At 43.3% G+C, this 24,152-nt stretch overlaps 1 long non-coding RNA gene across 1 annotated transcript; it reads left to right on the forward strand.

Annotated features, from left to right (window-relative positions):
- The first annotated feature begins 146 nt into the window (after positions 1-146).
- LOC140691450 (uncharacterized) lies at positions 147-24,152 on the forward strand. The gene is made up of 3 exons (XR_012067074.1): positions 147-222; positions 11,903-11,970; positions 24,067-24,152. It is a non-coding gene; the product is annotated as an uncharacterized lncRNA (long non-coding RNA).

The raw sequence follows: 24,152 nt of genomic DNA on the forward strand, positions 1-24,152 counted from the left end.
GTTTTACCAGCTCTCTGGGCATCCGTTTATGTGGTCAAGTTGACAAAGAAAATCAACCATCACAGCATCCTATTGTTACATGAAAATGGCCTTGGGCTGCAGCTCTCTGCCTCCAGGGGCCAGAAAGAGGAAAGGCAGTCCAGTGCCTTGGATTTCCATGGCCCATAGTCCACAGGTCCCGTGTGGGTTGGAGTCAAGAAGGAAGGTTAAGAGCAGATGTGGGTAAGTGAGCAGGTGAGTGATGCTCTGTGTGCCTGAGCCTCCCGCCCTCTCTCCATCCTCCCTGCACTTCTTCTTGCATCCGTGAAGTTGTGAGGCCACCAGCCGAGAGAGTGGAGGGAAGGGGAGGAAGACGGGTCATAGCGGGCCACTGTGGTTTTTCTGTCCCTTGTGGTCAGTGTGATCCAATGATCCAAAACTGTACCCAACATATTGGGACACACACACACACACACGTCCAGGAACTGGTCCCCATGAAGTAACCAGTCTTCATTGCTGAAGAATTTCTCCTTTCCAGTGTCTGCTGGGGAAGTGACATATCTTTCACTCAGCTGCGTTTCTTGCGTCAGATTATGGGAGAGGAGGGTTGAGGCATTTATTTCCTCTTTCCTGGAAAGATTTTATTCCAACAGAAAGAGCTCTGCATCTGGTGGTTAAAAAAAAAAGACAGAAGCAAATTACTTCACCAGTGAAAACGGTCAAACGTGGAGGCTTAGGGACCCAATTCGAATACGAATCAGTAAAAAGCAAACAAGGAGGTCGCGCTTTGAGTTCTGCATCTGCAAACCCGGGGACCTCGTCTTCTCTTTTGCACCAGAAGGACACTAATGCTGGCCTTGACCCCGCCGCAGCCTGAGGGGCAGGAACTAACCATGTTTGCGGAAGGAAGCCGTTAGCTGGGAATGAAAGGAAGCCTCTGCTCGTGCGGGGTGGGGGGGGGGCAGGGAGTGGGCTCACAGCCAGTGAACCTGGATCTGTTTTGCACACCGACGTGTCATTTATAAATCAACCCTCTTGATCCTGCCAAGTGGAAGTCTCCAAAACAAGAGATGTGATTGGTGCTGGAAATGCTTTTATCTGGGGGAAAAGCAGAATGTACGTTTGCACTAGATCTAAGCTGCGGCTGCAGAGAGGACTTCCTCGCATCTCCACCGTGTAGGGAGGGGCGCTCTGCCTTCCTCACCATCCACGCGTGCCTCATTGAGAAGGCACTGCTCTCAGTTTTTGAAGGGGAGAATCCTGGCTGGTCTCCTTCAATAACCAGAGCACAGAATCGTCACATCTTTGTAGGAATTCTTACCCCAAATCAATTAGCAAGCACTTCTGACTCAGGAGCAAAAAGTTAATAGAGGGCCTGGTTACCCACCTAAGGAAAGCGCCTTGTAAGGGCAATGCTAATACATCAAGCAAAGGCACTCTTCCTAAGATGTGTATTTCTATGCTTGAGTAGGAGGAATTCAGCCCTCAGTTCTGAACTTTGTCGGTCTGGACACCACCCATGAGGACTGATATGAGACTCACAAGCGTCAAGGTGTTTCAGTTGAAATCCACTTATATCAGTAAAGTAAAAAGATAAAATATTGAAAGATCAAAACATGCTCGTGAACGCCTCAGGAAGTGATCTCAGCCGGGCCTCCCGGGAGAAGCCGGGTGGCAAGGCCCCTCGGAGATCTGCCCGTCGGCACCCGTGGGCGCCCTGCCTCGCTACAGGCCGCGCTGTTACCCTGCTTCCTTCGCAGATCGGCTCGCTTGGCCTCCATGGAACTTCTGTTTGCAGGCAGTGTTTTCTCGTGATTTCACCAGTCCCGGCCGACTTGCAGGACCGTTCAGTACAGAGACCTCCATCAGGGTCTAGCTGACCCGTGTTTCACAGCCTGATTCCACATTCCTGGGAGAGAGATTCTGACTGGCCCCATCAGGGGAGTGTGTGTGTGTGTGTGTGTGTGTGTGTGTGTGTGTGTGAGATGTGGTGGGGGGACGTTGGCCGTGGGTGAGTGAAGAGCTGTTGTGACGTGTGAGCACGTAGGTCACCTTGCCCAGTCCTGAACGGAGGGGAGAGGTCAGCGACTCCACAGATGGACTTGGCATGTTGATGACACAGAAGACGATTTACTGATGTAACAAGACGGTCAAACTCTACTAAATGTGAAAAGATTGCATTAACGAGGGTGTGGTCCTGACTTTTAAAAGTGAATAGGCATAGGGAAAAACTCACTGGGCGAATCCTGGGTGGTGGGATAATGGAAAAAATTTCTTTTTTTCAGATTTGTTTTCTACATTTTCCATCATAAAGTAGTATAAAGTAAGTCATAAGAGAAAAAATACACATTTTAATAAAGAAAAATAAATACAGCACAGGCATACAAATTTTAAATGAAAAAAAGAGCTTAGGATCCTAAATTAACCCTTACAGAAAGATAATTACCTGTATTCATGGAGACTCCTTATAACCTGGCCGACAACAGTACTGTGGTGGGTAATATTCTGAGTATCTCAAGGCAAGGAGTCCTTTTGCACTAAAATTTATTGTTTCTCCTTGGTGGATGTGGGCAGTGGACATTTAAGGATGTGTTTACTCTAGAGGAAAAATATCAATATTGGTAAGCTTTTCTTAAAGATTTTTTTTTTTTTAAGCAAAGTTCTAGGTTCACAGCAAAATTGATGGGGGAAGAGTACAGCTCAACTGGTAGAGGGCGTGCTTAGCGTGCACGAGGTCCTGGGTTCATTCTCCAGTGCCTCCATTTTTAAAAACATTAAATAAACCTAATTACCTCCCCCCTCCCAAAAAAAGCGAAATAGGTTCACAGAAAAGTGCAGAGAAAGGTGCAGAGATTTCCCGTATACTCCCGGCCCCCACACATGCACAGCCTCTGCCATTATCAACGTTGTCCACCGGATGGGACATTTGTTACAACTGATGACCCTTCACTGACACGTCCTCAGCACCCAGAGCCCACAGTCTGCACCAGGGTTCCCCTGGTCTCGTATCACACACATCCTCTGAGCTCCACCTGTTCGTCCCTCCCACCATCTCCCCACTTCCACTCCGTGCTTCCTGGAGAATAAATATCCATTAAAAAGATTCCTGTCTTTGGATTAAGGCAGTGCCCAGAAGCCAGCATTTACGATGAAAATGGCCCTTGGAGGGGAGTGCCTGTAACCACGGACACTTTAGAATGAATACTTCTAGCAAAATGTGCTCTCCAGGCCCCCGCCATGGCCCCAAGGGAAGGACAGAGACTGATGGCCTGGAAAAGAAAAGAGTCAGAGACTGTACGTGGTCGCCATGCGGCCTCTTGGAGGAAACAGCTGGATCGGCAGGAAGGCACTGGACGCTGGGCAGGAACCGACCCGGGGCAGAGACTGGGGAGTCAAGGTTCGACGGCAAAACAGCCAAGTGTTGATTTAACTCAGAGTTGTTCCTAAGAGGTGCCCCTTCTCTTTACAGTTCGTCTCTGGAGTTTCTGACTGTCTCGCTTTAGACAAATCCAGCTCAGTGAGAACCTGGAACTCTGCCCTCGCGGTGTGGGGGAGGCTGGGCTGGGTGGAGGGGGATCACCAGTGGCCTCGTTGGCTGCCACTCCGGTGTCCCCCGGTCTAGGGCCAGGAATGCCCGCCAAGAGTCATAAATCAGCAGCTTTAACCTGTTGCTATGAAGGTAGCGCCCACAGTTGCTCCTCCTGTAGTGCCTTTAGCGCCCAGCTGAGCTCGCGGCTAATTAGGCTCGCAGGAGCCTGGGAGCCGCTTGTTAATGGTTGTGCTGGCTGAAACGCATCACTGGAACCCACTGCTCTGGGCTGCAACCGAGACTTTGTGTTTTAATATTTTGCTGCCTAGTGTAAGCCCAGAGTCCTTAAAAAATATCCCCTGTCACTTAACCTGTATTTGCAGTGTGTACATTGCATATTAGGGGTAAGGGACGTGCGGAGATGAGTACCTTCAAGTATCTTCCTCACCAGTAGGAGTGCTTAAAGGAGTGCAGAAGTAATTCATTAGTGTGAGGTAGTTTATGATAAGTACTCGGTAAGAGGGGTGCAAATTTCCATGGAGGAAGTGAGGAAGGGGTGGAGGGGGGTGGGAAGTATACGAGGTGGAGGAAGGCGAGGACTGTCCAGTGATCCCCATGCAATCACAAGGGTCCTTGTAAGGGGAAGCAGGAGGCACAGGGTGAAAGGGTAGTGACAAGAACAGAGGTTGAAGTGAGTGATGTATTTTGCAGATGGAGGAAGGGCCACAAGCCAAGGGAAGCAGGCAACCTCCAGAAGCCTCAAAATGTAAGAAAATAAACTCCCCCCACAGCCTCCAGAAGGGACGCAGCTCTGTTGACTTTTTACTTTAGCCCAGAAAGAACCGTCTCTGACTTATGGCTGCCAAAATCATCAGACAAGAAATGTGTGTTGTTTTAAGCCACAAAATTTGTGATAATTTGTTACCACAGCCACAGGACGCAAATACACCCGGGAATGGACAATTTCATTTTTTCTTACTGACGTGTAGTTGATTTACAATGTTAGTTTCAGGTGTACAGCGAATTATACACATACGTATGTAAATGTATATTATTTCCAGACTCTTTTCCATTATAGGTTTTTACAAGATATTGAACTTAGTTCCCTGTGCTCTGCAGTAGGACCTTGTTATTTATCTATTTTGTATGTAGTAGTTTGTATCTGCTAATCTCAAATTTCTAATTTCTCCCTCTCCCCATCCCCCCGGTAACCATAAGTTTGCTTTCTGTCTGTGAATATGTTTCTGTTTGGTAAATAATTTCACTTCTATCATTTTTTAAGATTCCACATATAATATATGATATTTATCTTTGACTTATTTTACTTAGTATGATAATCTTGAGGTCCATCCATGTTGCTGCAAATGATATTATTTTGTCCTTTTTATGACTCAGTAATATTCCATTATATATACACATATATATAGCTATGCCTCATAATTTTTTATTGTATCTAAAATATGTATATTCAAAGACAATGAAGACTGAAGTACAACAATGTTTTGATTTTATTTCTCAGAGAAAGCAGGCCCTTGTCTTCTGCTGACGGGGTGAAGGGCTGATAACTTAGATTCCTTCTAGAGTCAAACTGACCTGAGTCTGAGCTGATGCATAGATTGACATGACTGACACGTAGACCAACCCTCAACTCCTACACTACAGCTGCCTTTTTGAATTTTTCCATAGTTGAGCTGATGGGGGCTTCCATTTTAATATTTTCCATTTACCGTGAATTTAACTCAGCAGAGCCCCGGAACCCAAGCACTGTGTGCCTACAAGAGGTCTTTGAGATTTGGCTCTGCACTTTAACCCTTTTTCACTGGTTGTTTTTTGTCAAAGTTGGAGGGTAAGGGTGGGAATGTGAACATCGGTGGGCCAATTAGTTTTTGCAGTTGGGGCTCTTCCATATTTCCGTTCACCCCTCTGGCCTCCATTACCACCTGAATGCCAGCTAATTCCTCCTCCTCCCTGCAAAGTCTCTCTGCCAGAAACCCTTCCCTGGGAGCAGAGGCTGTCCTGACCCTCCCTTTGCCAGAGAAGGGCTCGTTTCTCAGAAATGCAGTTCATTAAGCTTTCGTTTCCCTGATCTTTGTTAGCCCCTTGGGAAAGTGCGATTTTTACACGTCTGGGTTTTTCTTGGTGTTACCAGGCGAACAAAGGTCTTTCATATCCTTCTACATGCTAACCTGAAGTGGAAGACAGGGTCCAAAGTTTCAGTTTTTTAAAGTAAAACCATAAAATCACTAAAAGAAAATATGGGATAATTTACTTTATAATTCAGAGTGGAGAAAGTCCTTTCAAAGCAAGACCCAAACTGCAGGACCTCAGAAGTCATAGGAAAATGATTTAATCTCTCTTACGTACATGAGGTACATGTATGTATCTAGATACACATGTAACTCTATAAATTGCTTCAACTTCGGTATCTTGAAATGTACCAAAGACTGAGATGGCAAACTCAGAAAGAAATCTTTGCAACACATAAGACAAAGATGAAAAAATATTAAGGGACTGTGAAATAAAGAATTTGAAAAGGAAAATGGAACAGGCAGGTAGTTAACATAAAAACCATCACAAACAGAGTCTCCACAGAGGATGCCCACGCTCACTGAGAATTAAGAACTATACCTTGGACTGAGACACTCTTTGTTTGTCACCTTGACAAAGTCAGGCGCTAGCAAGGGTTTGGGAAACCAGCACATACACACACACACTGTGGATGGGGCGGGAATCAGCGCAGCGCTGTTACATGTGTTTGTTTCAAGTGATCTTTGAGTGTCATTTGGTGAGATCTAACAGAATGAGAAAATGAATACACCCTTGGATCCAGCAATTCCAGTGATAGGAATTTATTCCACAAACACACAGAAAATGCACAGAAGGACGTATGTAAAAGTGGAACCTTGCTGTATGGTTTGCCAGGGTGAAAACTGCAAATGGCTGTAACGTTCACAACAGGGGCCTGGTTAACAGTTCATCGTGCGTCATCTCAATGGAATACTCCATAGCTAGAAGGAAATTAATAGAGCTGCGTGTGCTAAGCTAGAAAGATTGTCGGTATATTGCCAACTGTAAAAATCAAGCAACAGAATAACATGATTTATACGTCCCTGTTTCTATATGTAAATAAAAAGACCTGTGGGTGTGTGTCTGCAGGACAGAATCCAGAAGTTACACAAGGAATTGTTGAGGAGTTGGACTAAGCCTCTGTGTGGGGTTTACTTTTTATTTTAAACCATATTATTATTTGAATTTTTTAAAAATGGAGAACCATGGTTATTTTCACAAAATAAAGGAAGCCGTTACTACGCTATGATATAGGGCATCGAGCCATGTTTCTTACCAACTGACTTAAATGGTGGAGCGTCCCAGACCACGGCATAGCCTGTCCAACATTCTCAGAGTCCACGGCAGTCTTCCACACAATGGGCTTATTAACGAACAAATGAAACTGAATTTTCTGACAGTATGTGCCAGATATGCAAGTTGGCAGACTCGACTGGTCACGTTCCAATGTTGATCAATTTAGCAAATCCAGGTAACGACTTATTTTGCTGACCTGAATTCAGAGCTCCTTGTCACAAAGGCTTTGAAAAAAAAAATAAATGAACTTTTGCTTTTGGGCGGGGCTGAGCTATCGCTCCAGAAGGAACAAGGATCTCTTGTCTGGCGTGCACCGTAACAGCATTTTGGAAACGGAGGGACACCGGTCTGGGAAGCAGGAGCTTGGGTTCTGTTGTCTTGGCTTTACCACTGACTACCGCGTAACCCGAAGTCAGCGACTGTTCCCGCCTGGGCTTCATTCCGGAAATGTTGGCTGATCGCTAACTTTGTGCACCCCTCTACAGGTACGTGCATTGCTTTCCCAAAAAGGACAACCCCTAATAAACAAATGTATGGAGCACATCCTTCATTTACACTTTAAAGAATTTTTATTTTTGCACAACAATCCAAATGCTAATTTACTTACCCAGAGAGGCCCAACCCAGCTTTTAGACTTTGTGCTTATAAATCTGAGCCTGGGTATTTTGATCATCCACAGAAACCTTGACTCTCTCAGCTTTGGCTACTTGGATTTCTGGGGTACAGAAACTCAGAGGCATGCATTAAACATGTGTTTCCGGTTCCTAATATTTCCCATGGATAGAGAGATGTAAATACTTATTTTGTGCTAAATTTTATGTCACTCATCTAGATGAAAGAGTATTTACCTGATGCGTTCACTCCAGCCATCATTAGAACTCCCAAAATTTAGCAAGACGCTAAATAAAGCTTAAGTTCTTTTTCTTACCCTGTCAAACAAGGTTCCCCAGGGATTCTGGGGAAAAGCCATTCCATATCTGGGTTTCTGATGTTCCAGCCAATAACTGCTGAACTCTGCCAATTTGCTGCGAAACAGCATTGATCGCCCAGCGCACTGGTTCCTGCACTGCGGACATAGTTCAGATGAACAGTGGTTCATTCCAGGGCTCCGTTTAGCTCTAAAACTGGAAAGCGAAAGACTATGTATTACTAGGTGAAACAGGACTGTGCTGGAACAGAGCCAATGGGAGTTCAATTAGGCAGAGATAAATGATGGGGGGGCAGGTCTGCATTCAACGGCTGGCAGCATCTCCTTAGAAACGGGTGCAGAGCAACCACGGTTAGTGCGCAGGGGAGCCTGCTCTCCCAGCCCCATCCTCGGGGACAAAAACCTGTGTCAACCAAGCCCGTTTTCTCTGCCAGAGAAAATGAATCTGTAGCCACACTGCAGGGCTAAACATATTTTAGGATGAAATGCTGCCTCTGGCTTCTCAGGGAGCAGTTCTGTTTTCTTGCGTTTTTTATTTACTTGCAATAAACAGAGTTGGGGGGAAAAAGCCACTTTTTCCATCGTAAGTGCTTTTAATCAAGTCTTCCCCCCTCTTCACTAGATCAGTGGTCTCCAGAAATGGGATGATGGATATAGTCTAATGATGTGTGGGAAGAAAACTGAGAACTTCTAATTTAAGTTTATTTTTCTCTCATCCTTTAAATTCTTCTTCCCACTTTCTGGGATTTTAGACCGTCTAATATATTAGCAGATAGTAATAGATTATTAGAATTATATTAGCAGTGTAATATGTTAGTGCATGGTCAAACTCTAAGAATTAGGTGTTTAGTAAAGCATTTAGGCATTTTTTTAATTGACTTTTTTACAGTGATGCAATACAAAATTTTGGAGACCACTACTTTAGAATCTAGATTCTAAATCCTGGCTCTTATGTACTTAAAAAGTGACATCGAGTTGCAAGGAAATGTGAGGCTCTCCATAACCCACTCCAGCGTTAGGATGGGTTTACTGAGGAACAGAGCAAGGAAACAACCAAACACAACAAAAGTAAGAAGAATTAAGGGGAAGATAAAAAAAGAGGGTCAATGAAAATTATGAGTAAAAACATTTAAAATAAGAATGGGAATGAAAAGTTTTAAAATTCTGGGTTACATAGCTGTATAATCATTTATAAAATGTTTCAAAAATATATACTTTTTCTGGGATGGAGAAGTCCAGAACTGTGGGCTGGAATTCTCTGCCTCTTTTTCCGCTACCATGGAGTAGAGGCAGCTGAAGGCTCCCAGTGGAGCAGGACTAGGACTCTGAGTTGTGCAGCTTGCAAATAGTTTGCCCAACCCGCTGGTACCCCGCCGTCAGTCCGTCTCACTTAGGAGTCGTGTGATTGCTTGCTGAACTGGGTATTTTAATACTGAATTCTCTCTCGGGCTATATAGGGAAAATAAATGATGAGCTGTGAAGTCGGGGGTCACACCTAGCGTGTGGATGGCCATGTAGCCGACTCGGCCGTCTACATGGCATGAATTAAGCTTTCTTGGAGAAGTTGGTCCCCAGGTACTTCCTCTTGTGTGTCAAGGCACCAGACTCCTCTCCTGTCTGATACTGTTTTGATGTTGCATTTCCCACGACAAGTTGTGGCTCTCAGGCTGGGCTCCCCATCGCTAGGTACCCTCAGCTCTCACCTTCTCACTCACTCACCTCCTAAGACCAGGGGCAGCCTGGGTCTGCGAGCCGACTGAGGAGTTCAAGGAAAGCTCCCCTGGGAAGGAAGTTGGATGAGGGAGCAGAGTGCATGCGTGCAAAACCAAAGCTACATGTCTTTTGGAGGATCTGAATGCACGGAGCCACTGTCAGCCCCTGGACGTGGAGACCTGCCAGCAGCCTGGGACGGGTGGCTCAGTCACAAAATCCACGGGAAGCAAGGTACTGACTGATGTAACCAGCAAAGAACGTGGTGCGCGCGGTCAGGTGGCTCTGACTATGCCTCTGAGGTTGGAACGAGTGTCTCTAGCTCTCCTTTTGACTGGTGGGTAGCCGGGTGGGGACCACGTCAGGTGTCTGGGTTTGATGCTGCGGCTTCTTAAACTCCCACGACAACCTTTCTGGATACATTCTTTGCAGGCTTACTGTTTGGGTACTTTTGTGGACTATTTGACTTTCTGCACGTGCGGTTACGCTTCGTGTCCAGTTTATGGCATATTAATATTTCACAGCTTACAGGGATTCCTGGATTGAGTGCCATTTTCAGGATTCAAGAAAGCCACACTCAGCCTGTAGGAAAGAGTTGAGCGACTTCTGGCTCTTTCGGGCTCCAACGCCCAGGCGCTCCGATGCCGGAAACAGTGAAGATTATCTGGTCTTGCTTTAATGTCTGCTTTGAAGTGGGACTCCATTTTTTCTAAACTATTAATTTTAACTAAGTCCCACCTACTTCTTCCATCCCCCAAATAATGCAAACCTTGAACAGCATATCCTACAGTAATCCTGCGTCTCCTAGTGGATGCTAAGTATCCTAGAAGCACAAGAGATCCGACTGCACACGTCATCTTAACGTGGGAACAACGTGAAACTGGCAAGAGAATCATTTTTCTTCCATGCCATCACCCACATTTTCCTGTGACAAAGACCAGTGGGGGCGTGCGGCTTGTCTCCGTGGCCTGAAATCGTTGTAAATTATACTGGCTAAGTCCCTGACGGATTGTTTCAGGGCAAGGCGGCCTGGAGGGGGGGCTCTTGGCGTTGCTTTCCTCAGTCTCTGTTCTAAATTCATCTTTGTCCTATCTTACTCATCTCCTCCCAGCCCCCAACTCCATCCTCCTAATCACAGCTTCTTCTGTAACTGCCAGGGAACTTGCTTCAGTGCATACAGCAAGGGAAAAGACCGAGGGCTGTGTGTGTGTGTGTTGTGTGTGTGTGTGTGTGTGGGTGCGCACACACACACACTCTTGCTTGGATAGCTACACAACTTGTTGGCCTAGCGGTGATCTCTATTGTCACAATCATTTCCAGTTAAGTGACTGCCTTGCAGTATTACCCTAACTTGGCAGCAACCACTCCGAGAAGCAGGGCAGAGCAGTAAAAAGAATGTGGATCTCCAGAGTCCGCCCCCTCAGCGCTAGATCCCAGGCGCTGTTACTTCTTAGCGGACCCGTTCTCTGAACTTTCATTTTCTCAGTCTCCACCTTGCTGGGCTGCTGCTGCCAGGACAGGTTAGAGTGTTAGGAACATAAGTTCTCAACAAATGAGCATTTCCATGTTTCAGACCCTTACACTGGGATGGGTAAGAAAATAATAAATCAGATTTTTTTGTGTGTGTGGGAAATGCAAACAAGAAGGGTGATAAATATTTGGGATGATTTCAGGGTCTAGAGAAGGCTATGGTTTGAGTACCTGAATAACAGAGCTCCATGTTACCAGGGTCCCTGGTACCTAATCAGTGCCCCCTTCATGTCTGATGAATGTCATCCCTCCTGGTGCTCTTGTGTTCGCCCAATGGAGGAAAAAGGTCTGCACACTGACAAATGCACAAATAAAGTTCCTTTGCTACTGTTACAATCCTTGCTGATGTTTCAAGTCACAAAAGGAACACACACACACACACACCCCTACCCCTTCCCAAGCCTTATAAAAACTCTGCAGTAGTTGCAGAAAGTTTCCGAGCAAGGAATTTCTCTGTAACCTAAATTATTTGTGAGGTTTTTTCTTTTTTTTTTTTTAATAGAAAATGTTCCTTGCTTGAACGAGTTCCCATGTTAAACGTCTGCCTTCATCACTCATTTTTATTACCAGTCTAAACACAGCCTGTTTCAATGGAGGCCATTTACAGCGCATAATAAAAAGGATTCATTACTCATTTCCCCCTTATTATCTTCCAATTCCTCCAGCTCCAGATAGAGCTTAAAGTGGACATGAGGCCCCTGTAGCCGGAACGTTACAGGAATGCAATTAATGATAAAACTACACACCCTCCAGCCCTGAGACGAGGGGACCACTCTCTTTCTCTAAGTCCTTAGTAGCTTGGGCTGTCTTTCATCACATTTATTCCACTTCCATCTCATTAAACTTCACATTTTTTTTAATAGGAAGCTTCCCCTCTTCTGTTCGGTGGGATGTCTCGCTCTTGGTCTGCAACAGTCGCAGGTCCCATTTGGTGAGTTTAAACCATTTTTCCTTGAAAAAATACACACAAAACACCCGCCTTGCCATTCTCATAATTAAGCATCATTTTTCAATAACAAGCTGACAACAACCTCTAAAAATTTAGTCGGAGACTGAATTCCAGTGCTGCATGCAGATAGTATCTGTTTCTGAATGATCGTCGACGGTGATGCCATAATCAGAATTGAGATGACAGCCCTAAGCTAGGTCCCGGCTTTTATCCCATGGGTACGTGCCTTCTCTCCAGATCACCAGGACCTTTCTCTGGACTGATTCCGCTGTATCCATCGATACTTAAATGGAGCCGACGTATGCTGGAATAAATAGGTTCTTCTAAAATAGATACTGGAAAGACCCATTGCTTTTTATGACTCGTGTAAAATTCAATTTCATATCATCTCTTTGTTTCTATTAATTATTAAATTAAGCATTGTTTACACTTTTATTAATCATAATCATAGGGCCACTTTCTCTGGAGAGGTCTAAATTATTTACACATCTCATGGTTCCCCCGGGGGTGACTCTTCGATATATTTAATTAAAACACAGTGGGCTTATACAGACCGGAAGCGGCCTCGTCCATCCACTGCTTAGCATCTGTGGGACCCTGAGTAAGTCAGATAAACGGGCTCCACTTTCTCCTTGTCAGTAAAACGAGCGTAATAATGCTGAGTTCTTAGGGTTGTTGAGAAGAACAAAAAGAACAATGCCCATAAAATGCTCATTGCCGAGCCTGGAGTACATTAAATGCTTCATAAATGTTAGCGATTACGTTTGCACTCACTACTTATTAGATGACTCTGGTGTGATGGGTGCTTTTATGTGCCAACTTACTTAATCCTTACGAAATTCCGTACAGCTGTCACTCTTACCTGCCTGCTACCAATGGGAAAACCAGCTCAATGGAATAAGTTGCAGGTACGTTTCAGAACCCGCCTGGGAACCCGGGGCTGTCCATCTCCAATGCCTCGGAGGTGTGTGTTGGGTTTGGAAGGAACTGGAGTCCATGCCATAAATATCCGGGTCATTTCCCGCCTTTACCGTCTCCAGCTTCTCTTGGCCACCTAGTGGTGATCCCGATCCTCTTCCCAGTGATGCGGTCCAGCCGTTCCAGGGGTGTCCGGTTGCCTGGAGCAACAGGACAGGTTCATCCAAATGAGCTTGTAAATTGGTGATTAAATGAAAGAAACTTGGTACCACCTCCCAAGAGAAATCCTCTCCAGTCCTGGGTAATTGGTAGTCCTAGAGAAGGCAGGGGATGGACCAATGGCGAGAGGTCTACAGCATGACACTGGTATCAATGACTGCACATAACTTAAAAACAAGCAGAAAAATACCTGTTGGGTCAACTTTGATCGTACGAGTTGATTCTGTTTTTTCATGATATAAACTGAGCTTCTGAGAATGTAGTAGGGATTTAAAATCATTTAAACAGTCATCTCCTTCAAAGGTAGGGTAGGCTTCCTGAGTCCGACAAGTTAACTCACGTTTGATTTCTATCTTTGAATAAATCATTATGGATCAGATCACTTAAAAAAAATTCAAAATGTGCTCAGGGGAACACCAAGTCATTTTGAATAGAAGGGACTTCTGGCAGCATTTGAGTCGAGAGCATTACTCTTTCAAAATATCACGGACTTAATGATACAGCATCTGAAAGCTCTGCAGGCGGTCAGGTGGATTTCCAGCAGTTTTATGAGCACTTGATCCTCTTTATTTCATAAGAAGTGGAAAGGGAAGGAAAAGGGAGAAAAATGGAGGGAAGAACTGGGAGTTGACTGTAGAGCTCCAGGCCAGAATCCTTCACATTATCTCATTTAATTCTCCCAACTGCCTTGTCTGTTACATCCCTTTAAGCTACTGCACTAGTCCTAGCAATCAGACCTCGTTCTGCCCTTGTTTCTCTACGTAGGCTCATCTTTTGGAGTCTGCCTTACTACGTGGATTTGACACATGCTGTCCTCTTACCAAAGAGTTTTACAAGCATTCTTTTCTTTTCAAATAGAAAAAGAAGACACAGTGGATTTCTCAACACCTCCTTCTTTCTTTCAAAATCCACCAGAGCAGGAGAAACAAATGTTTCTTAGTCTCAAAATGAAAGCATGGACTCAACAAATTCTAGAGCCATCCCAAATCACGCAGATAGAAGTGAAATGCCAGGGAGGGGCTCGCGCCATGCTTTCCAGTGGTGCCTTTTCTGCCTAACTCAGCAAGGGAGCCTTGGAGACGGGGTCAGTTTCTCTCTCTGACGCTGCGACTCAAGGCGTCCGTAGAAACCCGGTGACTCGATTTTCCTGAGTGTGACCAGAAAGCAGAAACAAAACTGGACTCTGAGAAAGCAAAGACTAAAACCCATTAGGTGCCTCCCTGCTGAAGTCAAGATTCTAAATTGTATCAAGCAAACCGTTTTCTTAACTGCACATGTCCTTAGCTGCTGGAGTTGTTTATAAAACATGAAGGCCCCTTTTTTAATGTGGCGACACTGGAGTGAGTGTGTGTGTGTTTTCATGCCATCGGTTGGTGACCTCAGCAAGGAAGGCATTTCTTGTGCCCTATTCAGACACAAATATCTGTGGCCTCCTTTCCTGTGCTCCCCCGCCCCCCACGGAGCACTGTTCCCTCCCTCCCTTCCCCCCATCCTCTCCTTCAGTTCTCTCTTTGTTTATCCTAATGGAATAAACGGTCCCTAAGGAGTTCTGGCTAAACATAATATTAAATAGTCAGCAACGTAATCAATTATTTTTACCAGCAGGAATGGCTTGTTTATTTAATCTCTCTTTTAAAAACAGTCATTTCTAGACAGGCATTTCGTACTTGACTTACTTTGACAGCGTCAGGAAGCCCCATTGTTAATCAGAAGCAAGTTAAATCACGCAGACCTACATAAAGGCAACAGCCACGATTTGTCAGCTGGACTGACTTTTACAGCGTAAAAGCTGTAAAAACATTTTATGGGAGGAAAAACCATCTAGCTGCCCCGTAAGCGCACACTGCGACAAAGCTCAGCCCAGATGAATCCACAGACGGAACTGGGCATTAAACACCCAATTTCATTTTAATACACTATTTTTATAGGACAGGCGTACTTGGAAATTAAACGCTAATGATGGGAAAGAATATTAAGAATTAATGAATGTATAGGAAAGATAAAGAGGCATGGATTCTGAATCACTGAATGTATTGGTTGATTTATTTTGACAGGTGCAGTTTAGTTTTAATGATTTCAAATAACACTTCGTCGTAGGATACTAAAAATCCTGCTGTGTGTGTATGTGCTCGGTAATAAAATCTTGGTAATGTGAGTTTCACTGTAAGTCTTAGTGGCTAAATCTTCATTAAGAATACGTTTCTGCAGGTTTGCACGTCAGTGAGGTGAAATTATGCAGTTCTCTCCTACTTTAGGATTTGATTTTTTTTGGATCATCATTATTTCTGTCAAGTTCAGGATACCATTTCTTTCTGAAGGCAACAGAATTTATCTCCTGGATGATCAAACTCTGGTGCTGAGTTTTTATATGACGTCAACATGTCACTTGACTTTCTACCTCAGTTTCCCAAGGATGCCAAATAGGTAGAGTGACTTCCTGGTGAGAGAAGTCATCAATCTCTGCAAACAAACAAACAAACAAAAAACTTTTAGGGTCTTTTTAAGAAAGAACTCGTCAGGAGGGAAAATGTTATGCTGGATGAGATAAAAAAGCAAAGACCCTAGATTTCAAACACTGTGGAAGTTACTGAAGAATAAAAAAATACCAGAGGGATATAATTATCTTCAGAAAGATGTATGTCACCAGACAGACTATAATACAGTGATGAAAGATATATTAAAAGGGAGTTTGATGAAGCCTTCAGGAATTAAGCACCATGTCATCACAAGACTCCTTAGACTCAGACTGTAAAAAAAAAAAAAAAAAGTCTCTAAATCAAATATGATCCAGAAGGCTGAATAAAATGAGATCAGTTAAATTGTAACCTAAATGTAAGGCTTCTAGTAGTCCCCCCAAACCTTTCGATGATTCATGTTTTCCTCGTGCCTCCAAATGCCTCTTTACCTACCATAATTGGTGCTTCGTTACTGATTCAGAAACCCCTTCCCATCTTTCCGTATAGACTGGAGGAGCTGGGTGATTAAAGGATGTAGGTGGAATTCCCACTTTCCCTCTCTGTCTCCCTGTCTGGGGTTTGGGGGGATAAGAGAGGAACATCTCATGTATGGTTGTCTATGTAGGTTCAGTTTAAGTAGAACTTCAGTCTCTTCACTTTGTGCTTGATGCTCTCCCTCCAAAATAATGCCTCGGCTTTTTTGTAAATAGGCAGCCCATTTTTGTGCAGAAAGCGTTCAACTTTCACAAAGTATTAGGAAATATCATGTTTCATTTTGTCAAGGACAAGTAACTGAAGCCAAAAGATTCTTTCTAAAGAGGACCTTGAGAATTTGACTCTGGGATGATAATTCCAGCTCTGATGATAATTTCCTGAATGGCATCCATCATCCTCTGCAGAAAGATATGCATCATGACTGTGGTCTGATGGGACCACTGGGTTGCTAGAAGTGTCTCTGGTCTTGCAATTTTTTTTTCCCAGTAGTGCTGATCATTTCTCAAGCCATAGTCAATTAGGAACTCTCAAGTAATACTAATTAATCATTAACCCCTCCCAAAAAGTCAGAATTGGGACCAACTATGTTTAAATAACCTATAATTGCTTTCTCTCCCCCATGGATGGAAATATGAATGCTTCTTTCCTCCAAAAGGAAAAGAGGAAAAAATTCTAATAAATACCTAGCTGATTTGATCCTGTTTGGAAAATCAATTGAGCAATGGAAATGATGGATAATCACAGTGTACAGCTAAGATGTTGCATTTAACATTTATATTTTTAGAAGAAGATTACATTTTAAATATGGTAGTAATTATCATATCATGGAGAAAAGACAGCCTGAAAAAATGTTTTTTGCAGTTGCACCTGAAGACTGGGGGAAAAAATGATGTTAGGAAAACTGTCCTCACAAAAGAAATACATTTTGCCCAAGACATTATATTCCCATTTGTAGGGACAAAGGTGGCTAGGAGTATATTGATTATGGAGTTCAACTGGTTACAGAAAAGCTGAACTTACTTCCTATTTCAACATCACCTCTAATTCTTGCTTGTAAGCACAAAATACGTTCATACACGTGGTGGTCAGTTTAGAACTCGGTGGGTGAGTCAGTTTTGTGTCCATCCTTTTCTGTTTTCCAATTTGCATTTTAATCTTGATCTCTGTGGAGCATGAGCATTGAGAGTTTGCTCATGCACAGCATTCAGTGTTTTTCATCTGTAAAATACTGGAATTAAACTAGACCAGTGTTTCTCAAACTTTAATGGTGCATTTGAACCATCTAGGGGTCTCAATAAGATGCAGATTTGGATTCAGGATGTTTCTGGGTGGGACCTTAGGAGTCTACCCTGCTACACAGTTGTGCCACTGGTGCTGGTCCAAGGACCATGTTTTGGGTAACGATGGTAATTCACACCTTTCCTTTCATCTTTATAAGATATTTCACTAGATGACCTAAGGATTCATGTTTTTGTTATCACATTGCTTGAATCAAGTTTAGGACAATTCAGTATCTTGATTGTTCTCAGCATCCTGAAAAAAAGGTCCAGCTTAGGTTTTACTTTTAATTACTTACAGTGTCTCTTTGCAGTCTCCATCAGCTGCTGGATGTGGTCAAGTTTTAATAAAAACCACCATAAAGACTTAAGTTCAACTCCTCGAAGTTTAAGACCAGACCCTGGCACTGATAACGGTGACCTCACTCTCCAGTCGCTTGCTGTTTGATACCTTTTAACGTTTTTTGAATACTCAGTTAACATCCCGTTAAATGGCAAACATCCATCATATTTTCTTTCACTTTCTTGGACTGTGCTCCGTCACCTGCAACGGAGGCAACTCAGCGGTATTCAGGTGATGGAGTGTGGTCGGGACGCACGAGCAAGAGGCAGAGATTCAAGCGTCCCAGCTCCACCGTGATGTGCAGATATTTATCTTTGGCATAACAACAAACAACGGTGCTAAGTGCCTTATTGAAGCACTGGTTTATTTCTGTTTGTCTGCTATAAGATGCTTTAAGAGGCTTAGCTGAAAAGTACCGGCTCACTGACCTGGGCAACACCTCCCCAGAGCCCATGTGACCATCTTGAGTGAGTTACTTATTCTTTCTATGCCTTGTTTTTTTAATCTGTACAATAAGGTAAGTTTTTCATAGGATGGTTAAGAAGATTGAGTGAATTAATACCTGTCAGGTGCTTGGAATCCACACCTGGCACGTAGGGAGTACCCTGGGAGCATCTATCAACACTGCAGCTCAAGATAAACCTGTTCAATCTTGTTTCAGATCATATGCATTTATTTATCACTTAAGCAGCTATATATTTCCTGCTTGCTGTATACAAACTATTCTTTAGCAGTCATGAAACCTTATAACATAAAATCCTGATATAATATAAATAGTATAATTGAAATATTGTTTTAATTGGTTTATTTTATTGCACACAGGCACTGTGGACAACACAGAAATTGCAGGACACCAATTCTGTCCTCAATTCTGTCCTCAAATACAGGGAGGAGGAAGAAACATAAATAAATGTAACAATGAAGAAAGCTTATTTCTTAGCCCAGAATTGGGAAATATGTTCAGTATTTCCAGTCCACTGCCTTATTGTAAAACAAAGAAAAAAATCCAGGTAGTCCTATGCTTGCTTTGGGTTCTTCCTTTCAAGTTTAAAGACTTCATTGTCATCTTCCTGAAATTATTTTTTTCAAACTGGAACCAGCATTATTGCTTTTCAGATTATAAAAGGAAGACATGGAAAAGCATAAACCATCTTAGGAAGACTAAGGAATACAGAGGAAGCGGTCACTGCCTCCCGAAGGGGAACGTGAGAGCGACGGAGGCTTGGTTTTAATCGTTTCACTCTTGCGTCCATTAAACTTTGCACCATGTGCAAGCATTGCCTGTGAAAAATACTTTTATAAATTCATAGATGCATGTTGTAATAGGCACCACGTGACACAGTCAGTTATAAAGTAGAAAATGGAATTACTCAGAATGCCACCCTGAACTTAAACTTTTGGTACCTGTGCTTCCAGATTCTTTAGCCGCACATACATGTGTTGTTTCTCCACAAAGACAAGCTCATGGTATCTATGATATTTTAAAAATGCTTTCCATGCCGATAAATATGGAACAGACTGTTTCGTGTCTGTTCCCATGTTCCATTGTACACATGCGCCTTCACTGACGTCATCAACCCCTGCAGTCCTGTGATGAGCGTCTTTGCATGTGCACATTTGTGTGATTGTCTTGTTTGCTTAGAATATACTTCTAGAAATCCAGTTGTGGAGCAGCAAATGATTTGCCTGTAAAGTTGAAATTTAAAGGAACCATAATATGAATAAAGAAGGGAGTCATTTCCTTTCCATTCTCCCTCCCCCGAAGAGGCAGATTGTGGTTCATAGGCAGGAGAGGAGGGGTGGAGTCACTGCGCTTCCCCAGGGCTGGAAGTTTTCCTCCAGGGTCACCTTTAGTACCAGGGATGGTGAAAGGGATGAGAGTGGGCCCTGGCTCTAAGTTATGAGTGACATTCCTGGTTGAATTTCATTTCTGTTTCTCTGTTTTCCCAAAGGAAATTCTTTGTTTCATCTTTTTTTTTTTTTTAAACTACTGTATTCTTTTTCCCCGTATGCTCTTCCTCGCTTACCTTAGCTACTACTCAGAGGAAAGGGAACATTTTGTGCCTATGGCGGGAAGCAAACCTGACAGGACTGGGCTAGTTTCCAGTGATAAATGGACTGGGCATTCATACCGGAAATAAACTTCAGTTACGGAAAAGTAAATGTGTATTTCATGCACACCTGAGACTTTAGACCTAGGTAATAATGTCACCCCTATGGTTCGAGGGGAGGGGAAACGCTGAGATTCGGACAGATTCAGACATCTGTGCAAGATGGCACTGATACTCAGTGACAGCGTCTGTGTTTCCTCCTTGCTTCCTCTCTGAAGGAGCGTTTGCGTTCATTCTGCTAACGGACGTCTGAGTGGTTCACATGAACGCTGTGTCAGCGCTTTCCTTAACGGGGTGCGGGGTGGGCTCTGAGGGGGGTGGGAAGAGCTCTTCAGATAGCTAAGCCTCGCTGACACCGGGCACCTGAGCAGAGGAAAGAAATGGTGGTGGTGGTGCGGGTGTGTGGAAAATATTAGATTTAGAAGGTCTCATTCCGACTTGTGTTCCCTGCCGCCCCCTTTATCGGGGAAACTTACACTGAAAGATTAATCACTCGTCCAATCTCGTAAACCTGGTAAAGGCTGAGCAGGAAGCGGAAGTTAAGCCTAAATTGTGGTTCAGAGTCATTTGCGTTAAACCAAGCATGCCTAATCAGGTGCTGCTGGACTATTAAAGACTATACAGTACCGTGCAATTCTTACAGCCTTACTGAGTGGTGCAGCACTGGGCAGACCTGAACTAACACCGATAGCAGCCCTCGTTTCTGCCAGCCTGCTGGATACGTGAGTCTTAGTGGGTTATTTTGAAAAGACCTACTCTTTCCACCTGCTGGTGAATTGTGTGGTGTTAGATTCAAACTATTAAGGGAACTGATGAGATAAGGCTTGGATAATGCCTATAGTCTACCTTAAAACCTGAACGAGAAAAGAGTTATGAGCAAAAATGCTTTAACTATTTTTGGGGGAAGCGTGGGCGCTTCAAGGATAAAAGGAAGATACTTTGCCACTCTGGCTTCAAATCTTTTTTTCGGACCCCGGCAAGGATCAAACAGATGGAGGTGTTTTTTAAATAAGATTAAATAGATAAGTGCCCGGGATCTCTTGGTTTCTCATGTGCTCACATGCAAGAGTCTTCCTCAACTGTGACAACCCTGCTCCTGTCCTTCCTCAGGTGTTCAGAAAAATGCCATCCCTTGACTGTGTTTCTGCTTGGAACCCATGCCGATTATGTGACATCTAGAATTTATGGAACCGTGTTCATTTCGGCTTTATTCGGGTGGGCTTTGCGCTTGTGGCATTTCTTTCATCTTTCATTTAACAGATATTTACAAAGGACCTACTATGTGTCAGGCTCTGTTCTAGGTGTGGCATCTGTTTTTAGTGATTAATAATAAAGTAATGTGGCATGATAAAATGACATGAAGAAATACCAGAACAGAAAAGCAGAATCAGAAGGGCCACACACCATACCCAGGGGTTCAGCCCCTAAGTGGCCCCAGTAAGTAGAGTCTAAGTTAGTACTTGGCCAAGGGATAGGCAGTGGTGGCAACTTCACTGGGCCCAGGTCATTGAAGCTGAGATGTATCCGTTCAAGGCTGACTGTTGCAGAACTCCCCTTTCCTTGGGGGAGGTCAGCCTTTGTTCCATTAAGACCGTCAAATGATCAGACGAGGCCCATCCATATTATGAGGATAATCTGCTTTATTCAAGTCCAAAAACAAAACAAAAACAAAAACAAAACCCAGCAACCTCAAAAACACCTTCACAGAAACATCCAGAATAATGTCTAAATATCTGTGCATCATGGCCCAGCCAAGTAGACACATAAAATTAACTGTCACACCCCCCCCATCCCGTGCCTCCATATACTCCGAACTTTTGCAACAGAGGGAAGAAAGGTGAGGGATTTAAGCATCACAACGCTGGTGCCATTTATTTACCTCCTGATTTTGCTCTCAAGCTGGTGGTCTCAGCATATACCTTTTTTGTAAATTCATTTATAAATGAATGTGTGTCCTTCTCCCGTGATAAACTGTAAGGTTCATCTTTCCTTCTACTTCTGGCCATGACTGCATATGACCTTTTCACCGTTAACATTCCTGGCCTGGAGCCATTACATTGACTTCTAGGTGAGTGTTAAAGAATGTCAGCATAAGAAACACGAACAATGAAAAGTTTACCTCTCATTGTCTTTTCTAAGGAAAACAAAAAAATCACACTTTACACTTTCAGTGGAGAGGAAGACTCACTTCTCTGGGCCATTTGCTCTTGGTAAGAGTGCCAGTCCAGATACAAGCTACAACATATGCAGCTGATACACAACATGGCCCTACTGCAGAGCACGGGGAACTATAGTCAATATCTTATAATAACCTATAATGAAAAAGAATATATGTGTAACAGAACCACTATGCTTACATCAGAAATGAACACGTGATACATCAACTATACCTCAACTAAAGCGACACAGAAGATGAAGCTGGCAGGGCACCAGTGGATAGTCTCACAAGAGCCCAGCACTGAGGCTCAAGACGGAGTCAGAACAATATTCACAGTGGTTCAGTTCTGCATCATTCTTTGCAGCCGGCAAAGTGCTGCTGCGGCCTTGGCAATGAGAAGCCTTTTGAGGTCTTTACACCTCCAAGGTTCTCTAGTTTGAGAATCATATTACCCATCGCTTTAAAATTTTTGTTTAGTTTTCTTTCGTGGGGGGAGGTAATTAGGTTTATTTATTTAACAGAGGCACTGGGGATTGAACCCAGGACCTCATGCATGCTAAGCACACGCTCTACCACTGAGCTCTACCCTCCCCCCTTCCATCTACCCAGAGATTTTTAAGAGAATGGTCCGCACGGCAGAGCTCAGTATCCCCATGTGGTTTTGTCACTAAAATTCTGTTTATAAAAACAGCTTTCTTATTAAAAGCTTTCAGCGGGCTTCTACTCAGCAGGGTGTCTCCTCCTGTCCCAGGGCAGCAAAACACAAAGTAAATAAACCCGATGGGTGCAAACAATGGGTCCCCTGGAAGCTATGCAAACAATCTTTGATTTCTGAAAACAGAATCTTTATCATTCTTTTTCTTCCAAGAAACCAAAAAAGTAACCAAACTATAACAACTTTCATACAGTCTTTCCAAATGTGTATGCCTGCTAATATCACACTCCTGTTCCAGAAGGGAAAAGGGAGGGGCATCACCCCAGAGTTTACACTCGGGTCAAGGCCAAAGCAGAGACCAAATTCCACAGACGTTCAGTGAGCTTCTTCCGCGTACTGTTGACCCCAGTTAAGTGTCAGCTTCAGGTTCTGATCTTTAGATATGTGTTTTTTCACTACTAAAAATTTGTCAAAAGCTTTCTTTTCATTGATGAGTGGAATAAAGAAAAAAAAACCTAGTGTTTTTTAAACTGGAAAATATTGGCTCTTTCAACGTGATCTGTGCTCTTTTGAGTCGAGAGAAAAAAGATGAAGATATTTCTGTCTCAAAGAATTCCTAGTTTTACAGTTTTCCTTTCTTTTTTTTCTTCTTAGCAGCTGAAGGCACACCAACAAAAGACTCTTAAGAAATAAGTCATACATTACATTTTTGTAGGTCTGTTCCTTCTAAGAGTCCAAAGCAGTTTGAAACTAGTACAGATATGAAAGCAAGCAGTGTGTAACACAATGCCTGGAATACAACAGACAATAACTTACAGTGACTTGAATTACAGCAGTGCCTTACAACATGCCTGGTTCTAAGAGTTCTTTGACTCATGGTTTGGACTAGAAGTAGACACTAGTTTGTTATTCAACCAAAAAGAAACGTTAAAGGAAATGTCGGGGTTTTTTGTTTTTTGGTTTTTTTCCTTAGCACCCAAGTCAAAGCTCTACATCGCCAGGTATATTAACATATCCCTAAATTCTCTCAATCCCATGAAGTAAGAAGCTATTACGTCCATTTCACAATTGGTAAATCTGAGGCTCAGAGAAATTCATTGACTTACAAAGAATCTATTAAGGGACACCACTGGGACATGAACGCAAATCTCTCCCTTCCTTATACCGTTTTTCACTATTTTGGACTGCAGTATTCTTCTACGATCCATCGCATGTGAATTCAAGACAATTTGTCTAGTCCTGCTATTGGGGTCTGGTCTGCTTTTCAAACTGGGTGCTAACATTAGACTTCGAGCGGTTGACAAAGTTTCACAAAAGAGATATGGCATTGATGTATGTGAAGGCTTTGTTTCCAATAAGCCGAAATCTAACTTAAAGATTTTTCATAGCCTGTGAATCGGTTGCTAGCACCATTCCTGTTTCAGAATATTTTATTTGCGTTTTCAGGAGATGAAAGTACTGAGTCGTGGAGTAAGAGTAAAGATAAATGGAGAAGACGGTGGTCAAGGAAGAGGCTGAAGTACAAGACCTTG

This window comes from Vicugna pacos, chromosome 35, assembly GCF_048564905.1.
Source record: "Vicugna pacos chromosome 35, VicPac4, whole genome shotgun sequence".
Taxonomy (NCBI): domain Eukaryota; kingdom Metazoa; phylum Chordata; class Mammalia; order Artiodactyla; family Camelidae; genus Vicugna; species Vicugna pacos.